Below are 17,101 nucleotides of genomic sequence, written 5' to 3' on the forward strand. Positions count from 1 at the left end.
GTCAGCTCGGTAGTGGAGCGTGGACTGAGCAAGTTCACTCCCTGTAGCTGAGCAAAGGGCTGAGAGAAACCAGGTTAGTTTGTAAATGAAGACAAGATTTTGGCTTAGGATGGGCAAATGTAGTGGTACACCATGCTATATAAAAACACCCTTAATTACCCTCAAAAACTGCTGGGTTATTTCTGTACACACATTGTTGGCTTGCTGATGCTAGGTGAAAGGGGTTTTAAGGGGTTCATTCGCAGCTGTTACAACACTTCTTGTTATTATCTTGGACTACACAATCAACACACTTATAGGTACCAATAAACACCAGTGCAGAAAGGTCAGAAATAGTGTTTCAGAAACATCAATTCATCTAAAGCATACAATTTAATTGTTAATGCAACACTATTTATGCTAATATTGTTTAGATGCTAATGTTGAGAGAGCTCTGAAGGTCCTGCGAAGTCTTTTCCCCCATCTATCCAGGACAGGAGGAAAAGTCTTCAGACCATTGGTGTATGTGATACGCAGGTATACGCCGTATATCCACTAAGAAAGCTCCAGAATTTCAGTACCACCTAAACATGTCCAACAACATAGTTATGTGACATAACTTGAAATTCTGTGTTTTTGTAAAAAGAAAAAAAAAAAAAAACAGGTCGGGAGATCTGACAGTAAACGCAACAAACATGTCGCAGTGTCCCACCCACAGCGCCATCTGATTGGTGGACGTCACTAGTAAAAGCCGATCAACACTGAAGGCTGCCGTGAAGCATACAGACAACTACGAGAGCATTGTGCCGAAGGTAAGACAGCAGACACCACTGAAGTTATAATAAACACACCAGTCTTATACACTGAAGTTTCAACTACACCACACTCTGATAAACACGTTCATCTGCTGATCCAAGACACACCAAGCGAGAGAGAGAGAGAGAAGCCGGTGCTAACTGCTAAGCTAAAGTAATTAGCACATCTGAACAGCATGTAAACAACTGCTGAATTGATGACAGTCGCTAAACCAGCTGGAGCAGAACTGGTGCAAGTTTAAATGTACCGCGGGTAGTCACTCACTGTGATGAAGAAAACAACAATGTTAACTGTTTTCAGACAGAGCAGCAATAAACTCTGCCAGTAACAGAAACTCCAGCAATTGGAGATGAGACACTACACTGACTGCAGCATGTCAGCAGGTGAATGGTCACTAACTACTGTTACTGAAAAGTGGAAGTAAAATCACTGTGTGGAAATGTTCTCAGAAAAAGTATAAAGTAAGTCAGTTAAAATGTACTCTGAGTAAACATGTTACATTTTTTTAAAGGAGAGATGTAAAACATGTTATATGGTTATTATAATATAAGATAAAACTATTAAATTAAAGAACATCTTTAGGCTGCCAGGTGAATCAGCTCCCAGGAGAGAACTGCACCAAAAGCAACCAATTAATTCCAGTCAGGCACTTTGCAGCCTGTGCATACAATTGATAATTACTAATATACACTCAGGTGGCAATTTATTATTAAAATAGTTTTAGACAGTTGTTGATTCAATTGAATGGCAGCAAACCCGCAGTTTACCTACTAAAATAAAGTAGACTAAACCACTGCTTCAACCTGTAAGTTTTACTTTACTTTTTCTACTTCAGTAAAAGTGGGTGTGTGTTCTGCTTGATATGGTAATTTAGGGCCAAACTGTGAATGTAATACAAAACCGACAAATGATGTATTAAAATGTTAATGTAAAACCAAACCTGTAAACGAGAGACCCAAGCGGTAAATGAGTCTAAAAAAATGTAAATGATAAAACAAAACAATATAAACAACACAAACAAAAAGCTCATTTTAAAAATTACATTTGTTTTACAAATAGCATAAAATCCAGATGGATCTTGTGGTTACTACAAATGGAAGCTGCTAGACCACCGCACATTTGTACACTGACTTATAATGAAAATTAATAATGAAAAAAAAAAGTATTTGAAAAAGAGATAAATATCTAAAATAAGAGAATTACTAGGAAAGTATACAAGTAAACATGCAGTGAAACAGTCCAATAATAATAACAGAGGTTATGTTAAACACACTCCATGGGAGACCATTTAAGAATTTTCCTCATTGCAGTAGATGGATAAGATTAGTGGTTATTGATGCAAAATGGACCTTTGCCGTTCTTGAACAGACGTACAAAAGGAAATTCAAAAAGCCATCACAATTTAAAAACAAGATTAAATACTCATTAGTCATGTTTCATGTCCAAATGAAAACTACTGCTTATCACCTGTTAGAATACATTCGAAATATTATAAAACAAAAGCCAAGCCAAGACTTGAAATAAACTCCAAACATATTACCTCACAGCGGCCATTGTCTGCCAACCAAACACTAATGCTGCTCTATTATTTTCTCACTAATGGGCAGCGTTTGTAGGTGAGTCACTAAGGCCACAGGGAGGGAGGAAGAAGGGGGCAGAGCTGAGCTTTCAGGCCTCTCACAAAACCAGGTTTTATGCTGCCAAATCGCACATTTTCTCATCTCTATGCCATCATTTAGATATGACAGTCAGTCACTAAATCAAACCTCCTTCACAACCTCAAGTTAAGGAAATGATAGGTAAGGGTTATTAGCACAAAATGACCTTAATAGATGCTGATACCCATGGCTTCAAACCTCACTTTCCACAAGATATTGGGAGAATTTTTTCATTAAGATGTACATGGCTTCCTCATTAGATCTCTGCTCTGATCCATTGATTCTCTTCTTTAATTAGCTGGTTTACTGGCTGGCTTATTTATTTCAATTACAGGCCACTGTAAAGTGCCAGAAATATGTCGATTGCTGATGCAATATGTTGGCTACAGACAGAAGTCGATTAATGTACCATTTACTTTTTAATTCCATTATCTTCTTGCCCTTGAGTTACATCATTTTTTTTCTTTGATTGTGCCAGCATTGATTTCACCTGCAGTTTGGAATGATTCAGCCCTCTCTCCTGCCAGTTGTGTCCATTACAGCTAATTCACAAAGGAATGGTTGCACATGAATTTCAGAAAAAGTCACCTTTGCCTTTTTTTAAATTTTTTTAAAAGTAATACCACAATACCTTGACCAAGTGGTTTAGTTGCCTAACCTTCCCCATACTTTAATTCGCCATGATCATCATGCTTCACAAACCCTAATCAAGTGTTTACAGTTTCCTTAACAGCTATAACACAACAAAAATAGAGCAAAGCTCGTGAGCCACAGTGACTGACTTTGTATGTAGTCATAGGCTAGTAGTGTTGCCGCTAATATCTCCTCTACTTTTAGATTGAACACCATAACACTTGCATAACACAAGGACTTTCTTATTGCCACTTTCCAATTATTGTTGGCCTCATCTTAAACTTATATAATCACTAACTCCGCACTTAGTTTGTATTTATATAAATAAACTTGTTCCTTATAAGCTGGCTGGCTAAAATACTTTAATCATGTTTTAGTTGCCCTGAGCTCAAATTGTAGAGATGTGTTGACAGTGAACATTGTGCAGATATGTCTGGCATGGAGAAATCTGATCGTCAACTCGCTGCTCTTTGTCAAGGCCTGAACAAGTTTGTGACTTTCAAGTGAATCATCATCCTATTAAATTCTCTTTCTATGAAGACAAAGAAATATTTCCTGCATTTACAATCTAATTAAAATTTTGGGCGATACATAAGCTCAGAACATCAAGGCTGATAATGTCTCAAACTTGTCAAATGTATCAAGGATTCCTTTAGGTTTTCCCCCCACATCCAAGATTCAGTCATTCAAAGGGTTTTTCATTTTAGTTGCAAGCAGTTTGATGTTTGAAATTGAATTTATTCCTGATGAGGGAAGCTGGGAATTGGCTGGCTGTCAGATCAGCACTATTATCTGCCTTTTAGGTTTGAAGCAAATTAGACTCGGGGTCCCCAAGGTGCCTGGACCCTTGCATACGGGTGGTGTTGAATTCTCAGAGCGTGTCACTTCCTTGATGGAAATTCGCTTTAATCAGAAGAAGATTCACGGCCCCTCTGGACTTGTTCACAGCTTTTGATTTGTTTTCAGGGCGTGTCAGATAGCACTTTTTTTTTTTACCTGAAACAAAGAAATGTTCAAATGTTAATTACCCTGTGACATGTTTGACCGTGATGCAGGCACACACAAAATCAATTGTTATTTCGTTGTTACACCCAACATGAACACATGATAGGCCCATGAGTGATACTTTGATGTTGCAACATGCACCAAGATTATGACAGACATGAAAGTGAAAAAATAAGATCAAAAATACATGTAAAATATATGTTAATTGATAACTGCATGGTATGTATGTATCGTCTGCATTTGAAAATAAATGTGCACAATTTGTGCAGCAATGGAAATCTTTTTTGGTGTAAACACTGGGAACACCAAACACAGTTAATTAAATCTAAAATGTGTAGTTGGATAATGGGCATTGAAACTTGACATGACTTGTTTTCTTTTAATTGTGTTTATCTTCAGACGTATCCCAAAACAGTTTGATGCAGTGCCTAGGTTGCTGTTGTTAAGACACACAAAGGGAGACAATGATGTTTTTTTCTGACATATCTTGCAGAGGATCAGGAGAGGCTGTGACGCAATACAATAGGGATATCCCTGATGAGAAGGCTTTGAACATGTAAGTATATTTTTACAAACTGAATTTACTCTGGTATTGAAGCACATGCTTTAATTTGACATCAACATAAAATCTGACTCAGAGCACAATGGGCATTTTGAGCTAAACGCCAATGTCAGCATGCTAACCACATCCATGATGCTAACATAGTGACAATGCCAAAAAGGCTCATGTTAAGCTGATGTAATCTGTAACCACGATCACGTCTTAGTTTAGCATCTTAGCATGCTAACAAACTAAACACAAAGTAAGCCAAAACAACATTAGTTTTGCAAGTACCAGTCACAAACTAAAGTATTGGATGAATTGAGAATTCGACCTGAAGACCAAAAGGTTCCCAAGTCATAAGTTCTTATTGGCAATCCATTAAACAGCTGTTCAAATATTCCACTCAAAATGTCAAACTTGCGGTGGCACCGGAGGAGAAGTCAGGGGATCACCAAATTCAGTAGGAGCTGCCCTCTGAGTACCATCATAATGCATCTGATAGTTGTTGAGTTTTTCAGTCTGGACCAAAGTGGTGGTTGACCTACTGACACTACCACCCCAAGAGCCAGACCACTAGTATGCTTAGAAATAAAACTATATAACATTGTCAACAGAAGAACTTAGGTTTGTTCAGATGATTTAGTTTCAATTTTAGAAGTTGTGGAGTCTCTCTGGGGTTTAAGTGTTCTGAAAAAAAAAGCAGCAGGTTCAATTTCCCAGAACGCCTGTGGGAGGCTGACCTTGATTGTTGAGCTTGCTTTAGTGTAAAATACATGATTTTTAAGTGCGGTGAACTGATTTTTGTTTTGAAATCTGTCTCTTGGACCTTGGTGGCAAAAATGAATCCCAACCCCCTTAAGACACTCGCACGCATATACTCACATAATATCATGCACACATGCATCCTTTCTCTTTTCCAAGAACAGGCATGTGTGCACACAACGACGCAAATGTAACACATGCTATCAGTGTGCTCACTTGGACATTTCCATAACGGCACAATTTGGATCTTGGTGCTCCCTCTCTGTTCCCATCCATCTTGTCTTATCTGTGTTTATAAGCCATCAGGTGTGTTGTGTCTTACTGATTCCCACAGGTAATTTGACTTGCAATATATTTTCCGAGCATCTTTCAGGCGCCCGAATAGTCCAAATCATTATGGTTTCTGGCAGATACAGAGCTAGCGAAGGATTAAAGCAGAGAGGAGCCAAGGAGTGTCAGGATTTGGTTTGTTTGTCCCAGCTGTGTTGTTTACAACCCCCTGTGCTATAGTCTGCTCAGCCCGGCACAACAGACCGCAGACAGCAGAGAGGCGTCGAACTCCAGCTTTATCTCCTCTCTCGCGCTCATCTGCAGGCGCTGTGTGTCCACCACTGGAGAGTGATTGACCACTAGCCTTAGATTGAAATTGATTGCATAAGGGCCATAACAATGAAAGGCTGTTGGTATTCTGGCAGGGGCATTGGAGGAGTGTCAAAGGATGGGATACTGCTGTCACTAGAACAACTGGGTTCTATATTAACGTATTGTCTCGTAGTCAGATTCCTAAGATCGGAGTAGGCCTTTGATCCGAGAGACACTGTGTCTCTAATTGGGTTCTATTGATCCGTCCTGCTCCTGTTCATGACGGCGAAGTCTTGATGAATGTCAGTCTGCTGCGCTGAATGAAAAACTGGAGTAACCAGCCAAATGTTGCTTCAAGTCCAGCCGGGTTGACTGCGCGATGTGAGGTGCCAGGTTCTAGACATTCAGAAAGAGAATAAAACCCGAGTGGCAGAAAAAGGCATCATTAACAGTCTGCTTTAAAGTTTCAGATCACAGTTTTTAGATGATTTTAAACCAGTTCAGGATCCAGTGTCAGTTTGTTGTCACATCTAAACCCCAATGAGAAAAAAATCCTTTCATTCCATTTTTTTTCTCTATCATTAATGATAATTAAAATAAATTGAGTGCTTACTGGCACATTGCACTGGATTTAAACAACTGATGTTAATAGGAAAGACAGGGCCCATATACACAAACTTATACCCAGACTGTCTTTTATTGATCTGCCCATATTGATCAACAAAAACACTGTCCGACATCAGTGAGCACATTTTATTGGTGTGGTTTGTTGTTTTAAGGCCTGGCAGAGAGTTTTGTTTTATTTTTTATTTGCATTAATATGCAATCTCTTTTGGGAAATGCCACAACAGCTAATAAAAATGTTAAACAGTTATGCCTGTATAGCCAAAACTTTTATGTGTGGTTTGAGTAAATGTTAAATGTTCCCTTTAACAGACACAGTGCTTACTGCTATGAGTAGGAATGAGAAAGGAAGGATAAACCTAATCTTGCCCTGAAGCCTGTCGAGTTTATGTTGTGTTTATCATTTTGGCATTCGTATCTGACTGTAGAGTTACACAACCATCACTTTAGATATCTTACATGGCATTCATTTCAGTTGCTCTGAGCGACTGACATTAACTAATTTGTCAACTCAGTGCATTCTTTGAAAGTTCATGTGACATTTAGAACAAGCGCTGCAGTAGTATACAAATGCATGGCATGTTTGGGATCATTTATGAAAGTTTCGTGGATCTATACCATTGACGTTGACACAGGCTTTATCTAAGAGTATCTGCCACTGATTCATTACGCTGCATTAGCTGCCCTGGGAGGAGGAAAGGGACAAAGCTTGAAGGATTGCGCTGCATATTAAATCTGTCTTGCTGAACATCAGCAGAATGAAAAAAATCCCCATGAAGATCCGAATGCAGATATAAAGTAGCAAGTCGCTGGTTGAAAACAAATTTAACTCACATGCAATCCCGGGAAATGGAGTGTAGCATAAATTGAAGGAAGTAATATGGAAGGTAAAAAAACAAGCAAACAAAAAACAGGTTAATGTAATGCCACTCACCGTATGAATGGGTGATTTCATCGATGGATTTTTGTTGCTCTGTAGTCTGCAGTATTTTAAAACACCTGCTCATGTCCCTCTGCAGTCTCTAGATGACTAAAAGCACTAAACAAAGCAAAGCATGTCAAAATAATTTGTGTAATCAAGGAGAATTACGTTATTTACACCATAATTAAATGTAATTATGGACGTGCTTTAGTGGGTAGTCTTCTGATATTTGCAGAACCTACAGCAACATAATTGACAGGTCTTGATTATAGCCAGCTAAGTATTTATACTTAAATCAAACCGCAGACCTTAAACTCCCCTACCATAAAACAGTTCAGACTAGACTGGAGCTGCCAAGGCCTTCAGACTAAATATATATCATCCAAATGGTCAGGTTTAATGACACCACACTTATCTTTATGTGCTAATCTACCCAGCTTTATTGCTTTTCCCGGGCTTTGCTAGTGTTTGCAGGTTCTTTCAGGTGGAATTCCTCTCCTCACGGTGGTCCACAACTGCAATCCAATGTTACCAGAATGCTAATTCATTTTCAGTGGACCCCTAAGTGGAAAGAGTTTGTGCTTTGTTTTGTACGAGATCAGCCATGATAATGATTAAAAGGTGTGAATTGGGGCTTTTGTGAAGTTAAAAGCATTGAGCAACAAGTGTGTCCCGGCCAGGTTCATCACTATTCAGTGCCACCTGGAAACACTTACGTTTGTGTTGGGAGGATTTGCAGCACGTTCGTGTAATGATTGGTTTTGTTGTGACTATTTGTGATGCGTTTGTGTATTTGTTTTGTTGTGAGTATTTGCAGCGCACGTGTTGTCAAATTGATGAGGATGTTTTTCTGAAGTTGTTTGTGTTTTGTCTGTTTGCGTGTGTTTTCTTAAGCTGCAGTGTGTTGAGCTGTCAGGGCCACCGAGCTCAATGCGCTGCAACTGAAGAAAGTACATGCAAATTGGCATCATCTTCATACATGAGAATAGGGAAGAATCATCAATTTGACAAAACATACGCTGCAAATACACACAACACAACCAAATATAGAAACAAGCTGCAAATAGCACAGATGACAAAGGAAGTAGCTGATATCAGTAACTTTAAAAGTCACAAAGTAACGAGCGTGTTCCAGCACGAGTTCATCACTTTTTTTTGTGTCGCCTGGAAACACATCCGTTGTCGTCTGTGCTATTTGTAGCGCATTTGTCTATTTGGTTGTGTTGTGTGTATTTGCAGCACATGTGCTGTCAAACAGATGAAGATGCTTTCTTAATTTGGTTATGCTCTGTCTATTTGCATCTTAAGGTGCTTTATTTTGACCTCTCTTGGCCACCGTAGTTTGGCTGGTAGAGGGCTGTGCTACGGTTGACTATAGAAGATGCAGGATTTATCATGGAGAAAATTTGTTTTGCTGTTTGCTGTATTTGCATACTTTAACTGTTGATCATTCTTCATTATGTAATGGATTCATTTCTCATAGTCAGTCCACGGTATGCCCCAAAGACATGTTTGTTTCTAGTGCAATGAACAATTGCTGAGATGATGAAGAATGAGTAATGAAAATATATTCAGTCTTTCCTTGCCTCAGGCTTGTGGAGAATGTGTGGGACCTCTATGGCCATACTTTACAGAAGCTTTATTGGTGAACCACATGAGGAGAGGAGTGCTGGTGCTGTCAGAAACACACAATTTTATCACACATTTTTATCATATATGTCTTTGTACTGTATGTACCTGCAAGGTGTTGTAGTCACAAATGTGACATTTAATTAGTGTCATGAGGAGTCGGACTTTAATCGACTCTATGGGAATTAATCAAATAGTGTACCACTGTCATACATACAAAACTGTGCATGTCTCTATTTAACAAATACTGAATGTACTTCTGAAGTAAGTGATTAGAATGGCACTACAGAACAAGAACAAGCTCTTGTAAAGCAGTTTGATTCCAGTCATAAAGGTAATGAAAGATTTTGAAAAGATGGATGAATCTCCACCATTATAGACCTTAATTAAAATGTATATCTTTTGGTTATAACTACTTGGTTATCACTGTTTCAGGTGTCTCTTTCATTTGGCACTGGGTAAGCCATAAATGAGGATAGTGTCACGCCTGATAGCTTTTATGAATGATGACATCGAGTGATTTTCATATTCATAAGCAGAGTGTGCGCAGTGCTAATATCATCACGCTTTACAGTAGTTTCTGTGCTCTTTGGGTGCTAGGCGGCATTGGTTTTGTGCCTTTTTCAAGACTCCTTACATAATTATGACAAGATTAAAGGTTCACATTACCACAAAGCCAAAAAAGAATGAAGAATATATATGGATTGGCTCCCATAATCAGTGTACTTGTAAGGAACGGGGGTTCTTAGTGATTAGTTTCATCTTTGTACAGCCATCCATCATGGGGAAACAGCCTAAAATTATCAAGGGTCTTGTGACTTCAGATTCCCTCCACTTAATTATGGTTTTCATGTTTTCTTTTTTTTAACCAGGGTACAATTAAGGTCTGTAAAATATCAGAATTTTTTCTAATCTGAACCTTTTGGAAATTAGATCATAAACATCATAGCATTGATGCATGACAATAGCAGATTGTTACTCTTGTCACAGTGAAATATGCAGTAAGGCCTCAGTTAATTTGTAGTGTAATCTCATTACATTAGAATCTCTTGGCTTGATTTCAGGAGATGTCTATTAGCTTTATGTGTGTTTTTGAACGGGACTTGTTCATTCTAAACGTAATTACAATTTCCAGTTAAAAGAATTATAATATAATATGATATAATATACAAATTTAGCATGCCATTACCGCTTAGAATTAAGAATGCCAAGATATAAATGCATTGCATATGCATTTTGTGGTGATGTGTTGTACCCAGTGGTATCTCCTGTGACCAGTAGTTGAAGTACCAATAGCGCAATGTCGGCACACTTCAAGCATGCATTCTTCATTTAAAATCCCACAATCAGCAAAATGTACTTAAACTATCAAAAGTAAAATAATTAATTTTTCCTCTAGACTTTCTCTAATCTTTGATTTTTGATGAAATATTTGTCCTTGGGCCTCAAACATTTGGTTTCATATTAAACCATGTGAGAAGTTTGGAGGGGAAATGTCTCTTCTGTGGATATGCCAACATCTCAAAGACATCTGCTGCTTTTTTGTTTGTCAGTCAGAAGTCAAATTCCTGGGAAAACATTGGTTTAATCCTTAACAGTGTGATGAAGCTCATCATATATTTTTCATGTAAAATCTTAATCTGAAAAGAAACTAATAACTATAGCTGTTCGATAAATGTAGTGTTATAAAGAGTACAATATTTCTCTGAAATGTATTGGAGTACGTAGTATCATAAAATGGAAGAGATTGTCCTGTAAAGAACGAGCTTAACTGAAACTTCACTTTCAACTGCTGTTAGAGCTTCTTTTTATATTGGAATTGGTTTTAAATCTCTCTCTTCCAAAAAAAAAAGATCTTTTGCTATGTTATTGAGAGTAATTATGATATTTTATACATGTGGGTGGGCTAGTATATGAATAGAAGAATGGCTTAAACTCATTTTATTTGTTTCGCATTTTCCAATTGAAACTGCAGTCTTATTATGTTGGAGGGCTTTGTGAGCTCCGCTATCACGAGCCTTATGCTCGTGTAACCCAAGGTGGAGTGGTCTCAGGTGGAGGTCCATGCAAAAGCAATTTAACAAAAGCTCTACAACTGATTTAATAAAACCAAGTGAACCTCACCTGGAGTGCAGGCTCGGGAGTGGTGTACACAGTCAAGGGTTTGGTCACTAGGTAACCCCTTTAGCTCAAGAACTGTCTAATTATTTTTATTGCTAATTTAGCACTGGAGAAGCTCGTGTTTGTTTATGCTTCTCCCAATGGATCTTCTGCCTCCCAGCTCGTTTCGCTGGGAGTGGATTAAGAGTCGCTGTCCTCTGAGCATCTGTTCAGTGCAGCAGGAAATGTTATGTCTCCCCACAGCTGCAGACTACTCATGCAAACCTGTGTGTTTTCACATCTCAGAAAAATGTGAATGAGGACACAGTTGCTGTATATATATATATAGACTGATACGGACTATTTCTCTCAGGAAGGATTTCAAATTTTGAATGCCAAGAAAAAGAAACAGCTAAAAAATAGACATCAAATAGGCTGGAAGAATTTTTAAGAGGCCAATAGAAAAAAAAAAGAAAACACAAACGCTGAAACTTTTTTATATGCACTTATTTCCCACTTTCTAAGCGTTGGAATACTCCCAGTGAGGGGTGAAGTGGTTTGGCAGTTTGAGAAGTTCACTGCATAAAATAGTTGAAAGAAAATGATTTTGTAACTGACTGTTCAGGGGCTCTCAGTTTGAAGTGGGTTGGTTTGTGATGGGTTCCTTCCACATGAGGTGCTTCATAGTGGAAATAAAAAAATAGATGTTTATTTTTAAGAAGTATTTGTGTTAAAAATGTTCTTTTTATTGTACTCCATAAGGTGTGTTTAGAAGGTTTTTGCAGTTCATTACAATATACAAATTGTTGGAGATTATTTCAGCTATAACCATCTCTGCAAATGTTCTGTTCTGACGTGAAAAGCTAGAACACTGATCAGTCAGTAAAACGTTTTAAGTAATAGCCACAAGATTATGTAGCCTACTTCAGAAAAACCGTGACATGAAGATTACATGAAATTAAAATCTGAACAGAAACTCTGACTTTGAAATGTAATGTGAATTGGAAGCCTTCAGCCATTAATCACTCAATGCACGAATAGCATGGATCCAGAATAACTGCTGAAACAGCCCCACGAGTCTTAACCATATGAACATCTTAACTTGACTATCACTTTGATCTGATTACTGTTGCTGATAATTGTATTATTATCTGCATGTCATCAAGACCACTGGCTCTTGTGGGGTTTGGTTGTTTACATCCATTATGACCATCGATCAAACCATCAAACAAAATCAGCAAAGGCAAATTAGAGGAACTGTAGACACATTAGAAATTGATAAGACATATTTAGCAAGCAAAAATGTTGAAACGCTCCTTCAGTTTCTACTAATTACGTAAGTCTATGGAACGAGACAGTTTTTTGTTCTTAGTAAACATACAAAATGGAATTACTGCCTCTGAAGATTGATCTTATGTTGCTTACTGCCAATATACAGCCTGTAACTGTAGTGGTAATGTGGATTACTGGACAGAGAGAAGATGGCCACCACAGGAATCTTTCATACTTCAAGTCTCGATAGTTGAGATATGAAAAGGCTCAATCCGTCAGGGACGCAGCAATTGTGATTGACATTGGCTAAATTAAAAGTAGAAAACAGACACAATATGACTTGTCTCCTTGGAATAGAACTATAAAAAAAAAAAAAAACGCAGCTATCCATAGTAACAGTTAGATTATAAGAGTGCCATTATTAGTGACAGGATAGACTATATAATCAGCAATCACATCCGATGAGAATTTCCCCAAATCTTAGTAAATATTACAAGGGTTCAAGGCAGGAACAGATTGACACACTGACCAAGTACAAATATATATAGAGTACTCGTGGTGTCGGCTGCAGACCGAGAAACTGGCAACAACTGGGACACATGCATTAGATGTGCTTGTAAAGGTGCGATTGCTCTGTTGTCTGACTCACAGAAAACAAACACCAACTGTCCACACTGTACATGGTGCCAGAGCGATGTAGGCTGTATGTCAGTTATCTGTTATGTGTTTTATTTAATCAGATCTAAGAGCATATTTATTAGACCTTCTGGCTGGCAGGAGAAACTGAGCCATCAGCTGCTCTGATGGTGAGACTGAGGCTGTCTTCAAAGGAAACAAATGCAGCATTGGTATTTTTTTTTTTTTCTTACAAAAATGCAGGGTATATGTATATAATACAAAATGCTTACAATAATTTAATATTTTTTGGGTTGTAGCAATTGAGGTGTCCTCAGTGTTGAGACGATTTGGAACAATACCTGTGGAATACACAGACGCTACACAGCATGGTGCATGAAAGGAGATTCATGCTGCTCCTTGAACCCGTAGATTCAAGAGTAATATCAGATTGTGGAACAATGCACACTGTTTTCACTCCAACAAAGATAATTAAGGGATCACAGGGATAAAGCGCCTTTCTACACGTTTTGAGGATTTGCTGGAAACATACTGTGCATGTGTATTGTGGTAGTAGCCACGAGTGTAGTACACAAGCACAATAAGTGAGCAAACTGTGTTCAAATTCTTTAAATTAAGTCAGGCATGTTCTGCACTTGTATAACATGAGATCCATACCAGCATGTGCTTCATTTTCACAGTCTTTCTTGTTTATGATATTCATGGACATAGTGTCAAACAACAATAGGAGTTTTGTGTCAGTCTGTTATTTGCAGATGACTCTGATTTCATTAGATCATGGCGTCAGCTCTGGGTCTCTACACGCCTCCAATTCTGACACCTTGCTTGCTGCTTAGAATAAACATGAATCTTCTCACCCATATGAGGAGTGTGCAGCTGCCCCAAGAACAGACATTCAGTATATAGGGGTGAAATCAAAGCCCATTAGGATGCCAGTCAGGGACAACACTTTGACTCATATTCAAATATTCAGTCATTTCCTTGTTTCTGTTTTCATGAAGGGCATATATGAGGTCATCCGGGTTTGACAGTTTATCAGAATTCTCTATTTCAATTTTTCATTTTCTACCCAAAAACAGAAAAGCCTCTGAGCTTTTCTGAGGAAAGACCGCTTGTCTATTTCTCCACTCCAGACCTTTTTGTTCCACAACTTAGCTGGTCACCCTCTTAACTAACTAACTGATCATGATTTTCTTCTACTCTTCTTATCTAGCCTACTGCACATGAGCAGTAACCTAGTGAACATTGATTAAACATTAATAATAAACTATAATAACTCAGTTCACAGACCCATACAGTAATAAAATAATTGAACTCAACTATTCACAATCGATTTTGCATCTTACAGGTTGCTGCCAGGTGAAACACCGTACACAGAATATAGAACATAATTAAACACATAAAGCATATCACACACACAAAGTATGTAAAACATATGTAAAACGCCCCTACACAAGCTCACATAAAACAGGTTACATCGTCATAACACATAAGCAGGTGTACATCCGAGCACCTACCAATATAATATGAAAGACTGCTCATCAGCTGACTCATCCTGAGCATTTAACAGTTAGGGGTCTCAGCTGAAGCCGTACAAGTTGGACCATGTGGAGACGGTCACAAAGCTGCTCGATTTATCTTGATAATGATCCCCACCTATGAACACACGCGTGAGGCTGGTGGCCAAAAGAATGAGATTCCAAACGCAAGCAGCCAAAGAGGAAGCCTCGCTGGCGGTCGGGTCTCATTATGAGATATGGTGAGATTTTCACTTCTCTCAGAAGGATCGCAGTGCTGTGCAACTGCCTATCCCACATTAGAACAAACCCAGATGAGGTGATTCAGGTACCTGGTGAGGTTGTGGAACTCTCCAGGGTGCTGATCACGTATAGCTGTCAGTTGTAAATGAAATGTCCCACTGTACTTTTGCCAGGTGTAATGGCAACCGCCAGCTGGAAGTTACAAGGCGGCGACCACGCCGCTGTTTCGTCGGTGAATTGGCCTGTTGATGTGTTTGCGTGTGTTATATCTGCTGGTTGCTGAGATTTGAGGAGCTGCTCCCTCATCTGATAATTTGTTCATTGCAAGTGCTGTAAGTGTGACAGCTTAGCTCGTTTCTATCCAAGTTCCCTTTGTTGCTTTCTGCACTGTTTGTGTGACAGTTGCCAAAGTTATAGTTTAGTCACCTTGATGGCGGCAGTGTTACTGTTTTCCCAAGTAACGTTTGTGGTTTTGCCAAAATAATAAAACTCAATTTTTAGTACATGCTCAGTCCTCCTGCCTTTTAACTGCACTTGAGTTTGTGACTGACTATATTTTTTGACACCTCCCTTTGTAGCAGTACTGGATATGACCAGCTGGAAAGAGACCCCAAGATAAACTCAGAACACGCAGGATAGACTACATATCTAGCTGGTCTGGAAGTGCCTGGGAATCCCAAAAGAGCTGCTGTAAGATGCTGGAGAGAAAAAAAAAAGGGGGAAACATATATTACTTTACAAGTGTCATACACAGGCAGCATTGTAGGCAGCTCATATGCCTGCACACACATACATACAGAAACCCCTCCTGCAGTGCTCTGCAGTCTAGTCAGGCAACTTGACAGCTATCTTAGCTGAGAATTTCCCATGAAATTAATTTTTTATTGTATTAAAAAATTTTCATTTGGATGAAATTGTCCCCTGAGTTTCAAAGTTTGATACATTAATTAACTGTGACATGTCCAGGTCAAAAAGTCTCACTTTAAAAGTAGAGCGGAGACTTCACGAAGGGAGCTGTCTGACGGCTAAGACCAATCACTGTTTCCATCATCCTTTAATTCAATGGTATATTTTAGAGACCACATTTATACTTCAGGTTATGTTAAAAATAGTGTTTGAACAATTTTTTTTTTTTTTTTACTGTCCACCTACGCTGTAATCATCTGAGACATAGACACAGTAAGTTTGGTGTAAGATTTTAGTTTAACTCTAGTTCCCTATTGAAGTGTTACAGACCAATAACCAACAATTTTTGGCCACCTGTGATGGAGACACAAAACTGCTCCTGTGACCTGTCAATGAACACATTGAATCTTGAACCAACATGAACATAATATATTTTTTTTATAATAGTCTAATGACTATCTTTCCTGAAGGTAATCAGGCAAGTGGAGATTCTTTCACCACAAAACGGGAGAACCTATCCTGCTATTCCCCTCTAAATCTGAATGACATCTAAGCCACAATCTTCCAGAGCAGCGTCACCCTCTGAAACGAGCCAATGTCACTTTAAAGCACCTTTTCAAAATGTGGTATCCCATACCAATAGAAATTCTTGCACAGTGATGGCAGCCATGTTAATCCACTGTTGATCTACCCAAGGATCAAGCTGTTCCAAAATCAATAAAGCCATGAAAGCTTGCCTTCTGGTCTTTGTCACATCCTTTACATCCCCTAGTTAATACGAATTGACTCTGTGCTACTGGTGTTTTGCTATTTTAATTCTGTAAAATGCACATCACTGGAACATCATCATGGTATATAGGCCACATAACTAAAGGTTGCATAAATATCTTAAATCAGATTTAATAAATTTAATCAACCACATTTCACAATATGCAAATATTTTAAATTTTCTGAGAGCACCTCAAACATAATAGTATATAGTGTATAATAGTATTTCACAATTACTTTGCACTAACAACCCCAAAATACTCCAGTGTGAGAGACTTACTGCAATATGAGCTCAGTGCTGTCTTGTGCTGTGTGCTGTGGCTTAGCTCTTGAAACCTCACAAAAATAACTTTTTTTTTCAAACTCTGGCTGATATTTTATCATATATCAGCCAGAGCCCATAATTCACTTGAACTCCTACCTTTTATATATATTCTTTTCTGATTTTCTTATTTCTACTTCATTTCCGGTGGTAGGTGCCGACCTGCAGCTCCCCCACCCCACC

The sequence above is a fragment of the Seriola lalandi genome, unplaced genomic scaffold, assembly GCF_002814215.2.
Source record: "Seriola lalandi dorsalis isolate HSWRI2012SDOR001 ecotype SW California unplaced genomic scaffold, Sedor1 jcf7180002054559, whole genome shotgun sequence".
Lineage (NCBI taxonomy): Eukaryota > Metazoa > Chordata > Actinopteri > Carangiformes > Carangidae > Seriola > Seriola lalandi.